Consider the following 9,310-nt stretch of genomic DNA (forward strand, 5'->3'; position numbering starts at 1 on the left):
TGTCTTCTTGCGTTGTAATTTCGCGAAGTAATTCCAGGATTATCGCATATGAGCTTACCAGCCTTTCAATTTCTCCGCAGGATGAATTTCATCGGCAATATGGAGCGATGCCAGGGTGCACCAAGGGCCTCCTGGAAGATATATGTCGGATCATTGAACCAGCCAGACCTCTGGTCAACTTTCCGATTACTCTCCCTCTAAAGTTACCAGCATTCGTGGCTGAACTTCAAAGGGAGACAACCTTGAAGCCCTGAAGGGTAGAACGCCCTCCAGCGAAGCTGTGTGTTCGCGCGTGATGCTCGTACCATGGAGAGTCCGACCAATTTTAGACACATTTTTTAAGAGGATCGAAGTCAAGAGTTACTCTTCGCAAAGGTGACTCGATTCTTTCCATAAAAATTATTCAAAAAGGGTTGCTGAAACCTGGTTACGAAAATGCCTGCTGCTCGACTTTTAACAATTTATATAGATCCCCTACTTCCTTCCATTTACGAACTCTGCCCTCGTCGTTCGCCGCTGCACGTTTGTCTTCTATTCTGTTTTCCCCCTCCGCTTAAAAGCTCGACTTTAAGTAACCCCGGCTTCGTTTACAGAGAAGCGACGACCTTTCGGACCGGTGAAAAGCTTGGTCGTGAAAACTTGCACGAAGTGCACGTAAATAGCCGCGTCGTTGCCCCTCCCCTTCGCCTCCCCCGCGGCTCCTGAAAACCACAGCGTTTCCGCCCGGAATTTCTTAATTACGCCATTAGACGATTCCTCCTTTTGGCCACGCGCAGCCCAACGAACTGCGTTGTTAAGCACGGTTTTCTTGACGGCCATTAACGTCCAATGATAATATCAGAAGAATCAAGCATTATCCCTTTTTAAGGGGCTTACATTTCCCGCGAGCTTTTTACGGAGCCCCGTCTTACCAGCGAGGTAGAAAATTGATTCGAAGAGGGCGCGCGGTGAACGGAGGAAAAACATAATTTCGCGGGCGAAATCGAGAATCGTTGATGTATGCGACGCGGGGGAGTACCATCTTTCATACCGGTTGGGAGGAACCATCTATTATTTCAATGCGAAGGAACACGTTCGCGTGGATGATAAAAGGAACAATGGGAGCATGTCGACAACCGCGGTGCATCTTTTTTTAGAATTTTCATCTCAATCACCGCACAGTGGGCCGCAAACTTTCCGATACATCTGCAGGCAGCTGCGCGATTGTCAAGTCGCGGGGAAATCTTTACTCGTCCCCTATCGCGGGGAGGAAAATATTCCTCGGGAGCCGCCTCTGTGGCGAACGTCGAGCAGCAACGCTGCTTTGCCCAACGCCGAATATATCGAGGCGCTATCGCCGCCTGTCACGCCGCCGACATTGGAATACACCCCCGACTCAAGAATACGAAATCTCTAAATTATCGGCGACAATGTCGCGGATGTCTGGGAACGAGGAATCTGAGGGAGCTATAAAATTCCTGGGGCTGTCTTTCCACCAGGATGACGATGACTATGTGACAGGAGCTTAGTAAAGGGTGGTGACCAGCTGTCCTGGGAACTTTGTAGCTGAACGTGATAGGGGGCTTTAATGTCGGACGAGTTCCTAACTAACTGATTAATTCTCTTCTGGTCGTCTCTGTAGTTTCCTTCCGGGATAAAACCGCGATTTCTAGCGCTACGTTGTTAATAGAAAGTTTAGGTGAAAATTGATATGTTGTCTAATAGAAGATAATTAAAATAGTAGTTTTAGTTGGTGTAATCTCTTTTACTGTCTATAGTTGTTTTTATTGTGCTTGAGTGGAATTTTCTAACATTAGTTTACACATTAATTTATTCATAAATACAGTGAGATTTTAATGAGGTATTTAATAATAAATCATTGTTTTTTAAGAACGAAACTGCACTTTTCTTGTCGGTGCCACTTTATACTTTATTTATTCCTGTTATTAGCTACTTTTTCACACGACATGATGCCATATATAAAATTTATTTGGGGATCTTGAAATTTCAAATATTGAAATTCAGTTATATTGTTGTTGTAAGATTTATGTAAAGCACGAACTATATTTTCATAATTTGTTGTGTATTACTAGTTTTCCATAGGAATGATCAAGGTTTTAAACAAAATGACACATGACATTCTTGCTACGTATATGTTACTATGTTCATTATATCTCTATGAACAAACTCATCTAGTAGTATATAAGTTGACTTTGGAAACGTGTATAACTGTACTCACAATAAACCCAACTTCATCTTAAATTTGCTTTTTTAATTAACAGAAGTAGAATATTTAATTAAAACCGCGATCTCACTCGAGTTTGCTACATCAATGGTAAATAAAATATATCAGCCAAATATTTTATTAGTAGGTATCGCAGCTAGCATGTAAATTATAACGAAGCAGAAATCATATTTTCTACTCCTTTTCAATCTTTCGACGCATATTTTATCTGATTTTATACCAATACTCCGCCCATCCAATTGATTACTACCTACGCAGCGTTGAAAAGTGATTGACAGCAGTAAAGTAGAGTAAACCTGGAAAACGTCGTTCCACAAATATTTTTCATATCGCGACGATGCAATCTAGGAGATCGATGTTTCGACCGCAACGCAAAATTATTGAAAATCGATGTAACTGCTTCGAGTTACAGGCCCCGGTTACTAACGATCCGACCGTTAGTCCATGTCACGTATTCGATACGTGCATGGAAAACCAAAGCGATCATCGACATGCGCTGGAAAAGCACACGACACCAAGGCTATGTTTCAGGAGAAGTGGTCCACGATAAAAACGCACATACGCGCGACGTGGACTTATTAATCGCGTAGACATCGACGTTTCACTTGTGGAGCAGTGAAAAATCATGCTTTCAACGTAACCGTGATGGTCTTTTTATGATGATCATAATAAAAGAAAATTACCCTAGTGAAATGGTATGAATGTTGAAGTGATTTCGCATGAGCTCATCTTTACGGATGGTTGGCGTTAACTCGCAAGTTATTGAAATTTCACGTGATTGAAATTGCCAGTTAAACGTTTGAATAGAAGAGTAGTGCCATTTCAAATTTAAAATGTACCCTTACTACGTTGGATCAATACTTGTCGAATAAAAGAAATTAATACGCCACGTGCCACTGGACGAGTGAAATTAACGAGGATTTTTTGTTTTCCTAACAGTCGACTTAAAAGAGTTTTCTGCGCATTAAATGATACTTCTCTTGTCTTACTTAATGAAAAAACAATTGAAATCGCTTTATATAATATGGAATTATTCGTTATTTCCGATGATTGTCAGCTATTATTGACGCGATAAATATTAAGGCAATACCTTATTTCAAAATTGAAATCAGATATTATTATAGATTTATCTACAGAAAAGAAAACTTCCAGTCTTTTATGCTTAGTTAATAAGTAAATTCTACGAAAATTTCTACGTAATCGCGTAGAACTAACTATTTTCTGACTCTATGCCACATTAATACATATGATAAAAGTTTCAACATGGTTGCAGAGACTTTTGTAACTACCTTGCTTCAGGACATTACAATAAATTGCAACCACGCTGTAAAGCCATTTGGTTACATCGAAGACTCGAAAGTTCTTCTTAAATTGCATCGTCCTTTAATCTAATTGGAAAATTTCTAAAAGAAGGTATCTAGTTAACATAGACTTAAGACGATGTTGGAATCATGCTGAGTGGAATTCTACAAGGTGTAACAAATATAGTCTTCGATATTTTGAGGGGTGGTAGGGAATTCAAATTGGAATGCACAATATCTTACGATATAATGTACGATCAGCCTTCATTTTGCAATGATAATGCCTTAAAATTAACAGACCTACATACTAAACTAACAATCAGGGGATTCTGCAATTTTACAGATGCGTTGAAGAGCTACTTATAGGAAGATGTTTGTAGGAAATGGTTTGCATTCTCGCTATGTACTGACTTTGGTCGTGATGTATATATACGATATAACCCTTTGAAGTGTTAAATATAGCATTCGACAATTTTGTTAGACCCTGTATATTCTTCGCGTTGAGTGTACATCAGAACGTTCACACAATCTTCGCGGATACATTGAAGAATATAATCGCTCGTTAACTCTACCTTTCACATTACTACGGCCTGAAACGAGAAATACGAGACAATCCCGAATATTTAATGCACTAGAAAGATTAAAGTGATTATGTACTTCCTGGAATGTTGGATAGTATGTAGCATTGTGCAGAGCGCAGCAGGGCACGTACTATCGTTAACGCGTTCATTAAACTCAAATGAACGCAGTTCACTGAAGCGAAGTGCGAATAATCAGTAACGCCGGCAACTATTTCCTAAAGAGTAATAACGCTTAACAATGGATTCTTCGACGCGAATGGCAAAGCCTCGTCGATGGTGGACGAAAGTAGCGCATCTTTTATCGAAGAGAGTAAACGTCACTACCAAGCACACGAAGTGGCTATTACAAGCCGCCATCGAGTCGATAAGGTGTACCATCATCGCCGAAGACAACGCTCTCTACAGAAAATCACGATCCAATAGCAAGTGCGAGGAGTTACACAAGGCAAAAGGGTATCCAGGTGGCTTACCTCTTCAGCAGCATGCAAAATCGACCAAGTTAGCTCGGAGCAGGCTCAAACGGAGCAAAGTGGAGGTCATTTTGCAACACCCGTTACAGGAGACTAGCACACCGAGTCGCACCACACAGTTCTCCCGAAAGGTACACTTTTGGGACTGCGCAGTGTCAAATATGCAAGGCAATCTGAAGAGCCCCACAGACTCTGTCCAGTTATGCTCAGAACTAATCTACCAAACTCGTAGACCATTTTACTTCCCAACAAACAAAGTACCATGTAAAGAGATTATATCCTTGTGGAAAGTTAGAAAGGTTTGATCTCAAAATTAATAAAGAAAGTATAATTCAGAATCTTTGATTTAATTTTGGTAGTTTAAGAATTCCACAGATATCAAAGCGTCAGATTTTCATAACGATACAACTGCTTAAAGATTAGATAATGCAGAATCAAATGCAGCGTAGGAAGGATTGCTTGGTAGAGACATTGTGAAAGCTCCGCAGACTCTGTCCAGTTATTCTTAGAACTAATCTACCAAACTCGTTTTCCATTTGAACTCCCAACAAACAAAGTACCATATAAAGAGATTATATCTCTACAAAACCTGGAAAGGCTTAGTCTCAAAATTAATAAAAAAAACTATGGTTCAAAATTTCACAGACGTGTCAAAGCATCAGATTTTCGTAACGATACAACAGCTTTAGGATTGGACAGTGCAGAATCAAACGAAGGGTAGCTAACTCAACACAGATACAGGTGTGAAAAAGGAAGGATTGCTCAGCGAAGAGATTGTGAAACCAAGACCAGTGCGGTGTGACGATAACGACAAAGGTAAACGTCGAGACTGCTTGACTTTCCATTAAATCACAAGCACACCAGAGATACCGGCAAGCTGGCCGGGCACGCGACCGCTCTATGACGGTGTGCAACCACACGGACGAAGTTTCAGCGCGCCTGCAGTTGACTGCATTCTGTGCGGTTCGGGCGACGTGACAGTGTCCGCGTGAAAATGGAAAAGCGACGAATGACGAAACGATTAACGAGTGCCTAACGAAAGGCGAGCGGCAACTGTACAGAGTGAATGCTTCTTGAACGCGATCGAAGTGGCAATTGAACTGGAAACAAATTTCAAAGGGATTCGAACAATGAAGAAAACGATAATCTCGTGGAAGCGATTTGCGACCGCGCTCATAGTCGCGCTGGACGCGCAGAAAATTTCCGATAGCGTTGCAGCGAGACTATCGAGTCCCATTCGATTTTAATCAAAGTTTGTTAAGCCATCATTTAATATCAGCCTATGTTTTCATATCCTTTCGCGCCGAAGCGCCGTCTGGAGTAACAGACAACGATTTCCGTGCCGTTTTTCCGCGCCGCCAGAAATGATTTGCACGTCCCGGGCGCGGGCGTTCGCGCGCAAATTGGAATGCGACAAACGGTCCCCCGATATGCATAAATCATCTCTGGATTCAATAAGCGAGCCCGCTGTTTCGCCAACACTTAGCTGTTTCGGCTTGTTTGCAGCATTCCTGATGGCTACCACCTCGATTCCGTTTATTGGGGGAAACAATCGAATCTAATATTTTCTGTGCGTACAGGAAAATGCATTATTTCGGGAATATTTTTTATATCGTTTCTATCGTTATCGATGGATGAATATAAATTCTTTTGAAGTTAGAATAAAATTTCGATTCAATGGATTTCAGATTAAACTCTACGAAATTTTACCAGCCTTGTATTATTAATATACGTTCATGATTTATATGACGCGTGATATGGAACACGTTCCAATGTAGCTAAATTTATAATTTTAATATTGAAATACATTCTATTGTATTTCACTTACTGTTTAATGGAGTTTTGTTTTCATGGACGTTTGGATTTGACTAACATTCGGAACCACTTTTCTTCCATTAGTCCACATTTACATTATAATGCGGGCATGATCATGTACCTCTTGTTAATATTATACCTATGTGTTTGCACAGTATAGCTAGTATTATTAAATTCATTTTATGATTTTAACTGGATATTCATAAAATTGAAATTATGATCATTAAATAGTAATGATAAATAGTAATTAGAGTCTGCATAAAGAAAAGTTTGGTTCGTAGCGTTTCAACCAGAAATTGAAACATTCTGGTAAAGTAATGTGCTTTTGCAGTGTGATACTAAACCTAAAAATACTAAACCTAGTTATTAAATAGTTTTAAAAACATGAGCAAATAAAGTTCCGTATCTTCTTCACGTAGTAGAAAGGCACAGAAGTCGTTCTGAAGTAGTGTTAGAGAATCTGGGTAGACTTCTGGGAATTTGCGAAGCCTGAATTCGAATCTCTGCTGTTCGCAATTTTTTGTCGTAGTAGAACCTCTGAGTGACGGTAATAAAGAGTTAACCAAGCTATCTTCCATGCACAGGAAACCAAAAAAAAAAAGAATCTCACTCACTGTTTCAAAGATTCAGCATACGATTTAGCAGCAAAACGAAATTAAAGGTAAACAAAACGTGGCTCTAAGCGATGTCAGCGAGAGGTCAAACAGCCCTCCGAGAAAAGAGGATTGTCTCAGAGAACAAAAGGAAGAAACACCGTTTCTTCACGGCGACTTCCTGTCTTTTTAATAACTTATTACAACCGACCTCCATCGCAGAAAGCCACCAGCGGTGCTTACATTTTCCACCACCTTCTCAGCCCAAAAGATCATAAAAATCGCGGGGAACGTAGAATCTCCTAGCGAGCTGCACATTCGCGGCTGCTTCTGTTCGTCGTTCCAGCGACAATCTGCCAGAGAAACAGACGAAAAATAGGAGACTGTGCAGTACGAGATTCCATCGTAAATCCGCTCCGAGATCTCGTCGAAAAGGGGAATCGACGTTGCAGTGAAAGACTGATCGGAAGACCTGTTCACCGCTTCCTCGCCGCCTATCGAGAATGAAGTCGAGAATAATAAGGCAGAAAAAGGGGGTGAAGACAGGGAGGAGGAGACAGTGTAGGGTAGAGAAAAAAATGGTGGAAGAGTAAGGAAAACGGCGGAATCACAGATTTAATAAAGGCCGCTTGAAAGCGCGCTAAGCGAAAACCGATTTCATTATAATGTACCCCCACCAAGACGATCTATTCCGCACGGTTGCTGACTGCCGCGAGATTCATCCCCCGCCTCCCAGTTCTTCCCGCTTTACCAACGCCCACTCCCTTTTTTCTGATGTCGACTCCTTAGGCAGTCTTTAATTTCATGGCCCCCAGGGCTCGCTGAAATCGCGGTCTTAATCCTGCACGGTCACTACTCGATTGTCCGACGAACCCTCCACTCCAAACTACCCCTGCGTTGCGCATCTACCGATAATTAAGAAACTTTTCTCGAGATCCCGATTTTACTTCGAGCATCCACGCCGATAGATCTGAAACTGTACAGAACGAGCGGCGAGACGTCGTAAATTTGTTCGGGACGATTTCAGCCTTGCCACGAGTTCGTTCAGTATAAAAACGGGGGTCATACTGGTTCGCCTGTTTCCGACGGCTGGTCCCGCAACACGGCACGAAAATGTTACGCGTTCATCGTAATTCCCCCTGCCAGCTACGCATCGAGTTGTTTGGTTGGATGTTTTGCATATTCATGCGATGAATGGCAGAAACTGTGTCGCGCGGGAAATTCTGTAATATGTAGACGAAGCTGTTGGTCGGATGGGACTGTTCGACACTCGATACTGCGATGATTCAATTCTGATTCATGCCAACGAATTACTTTGCCGATTTTCTTACAGCTATGCGCTCGGGAGACGGTTCTTGCGGGAACAAAGTTTTTTCGATGAAATATTGAAGTTCGGGGGAACAAAGGGTGTGGTGTACGATGACTGTACTGCTCTGGCTGTCGGGAAACTTTGGTCACTTGTGCAGGTGAAGTGGATAATTGGTGAGGCATTTTTCTGTGAAATACATTTTTCTCGTAATTTGTTTTGCAGAAGTGAATTGAATAATACAGTCTCATTAAATTTATCGCTGATTGTAGATTAAATTTGTAAGTACTTATTAATATAGTAGGCAGAAGGTGAGCTTGAAGGCTTTAACTGATTACAGACATTTATTAAGCAAAACCTACACCAGCGAAAGACAAATGGTTTATTTGAAGATTTGCATTAGTTTAAATAATCTTCTTTGTGGCCCATAGGTCCTAATTCTCAATGTAGATACGTTGAAAATGTGGATACGGTTTGCTGTGAAAATGTGACTCAAGATATGTTAATTAAATCATGGCACAATATATTGGAAAGTGTTCAACGACCAGTGTCAGAAATTTTAAGAAGTAATTCTGCATGATAGATCAGTATGATTAATAATTGTCGAGCAAACGCCTAAGATACGCATGAAATATGTCTGACCCGAAACTTATTCTACTAGTTTTGATATTTCTAACTGGAGACTTAAATATTCTCCTGATCTCACTATGTCTGACTTGGAGCGTATTCTACTAATTCTACTGTATGTGACTTGAGCCGCATTCTACTGGTTTCACTGACAGTAGAATAAGTCGGGCATATCCGTCGCGAATTTTAGACATTTTTTCAATAATTAGTAACTCCAAAAGAAAGCCTCAAACACAACTTCATCATTCTTGATTTTTATCCTACTTTGACATGTAGAATCACCTCTAAAAATTTCTGACATCTGTTGATACCAATTTAGTCTGAATCATTTGTTTCTTACTAACGTGGTCCTTGCTTAATAATTTTTTTAATCAGTTAAGAACTGAATGTTTA

At 40.8% G+C, this 9,310-nt stretch overlaps 1 long non-coding RNA gene across 1 annotated transcript; it reads left to right on the top strand.

The window, feature by feature from the left end:
* Window positions 1–272: 272 nt before the first annotated feature.
* LOC143177670 (uncharacterized) lies at window positions 273–810 on the top strand. Its single transcript, XR_013001624.1, has 2 exons — window positions 273–375; window positions 594–810. It is a non-coding gene; the product is annotated as an uncharacterized LOC143177670 (long non-coding RNA).
* Window positions 811–9,310: the final 8,500 nt, after the last annotated feature.

Source organism: Calliopsis andreniformis, chromosome 3 (genome assembly GCF_051401765.1).
Source record: "Calliopsis andreniformis isolate RMS-2024a chromosome 3, iyCalAndr_principal, whole genome shotgun sequence".
In the NCBI taxonomy this organism is placed as follows: Eukaryota; Metazoa; Arthropoda; class Insecta; order Hymenoptera; family Andrenidae; genus Calliopsis; species Calliopsis andreniformis.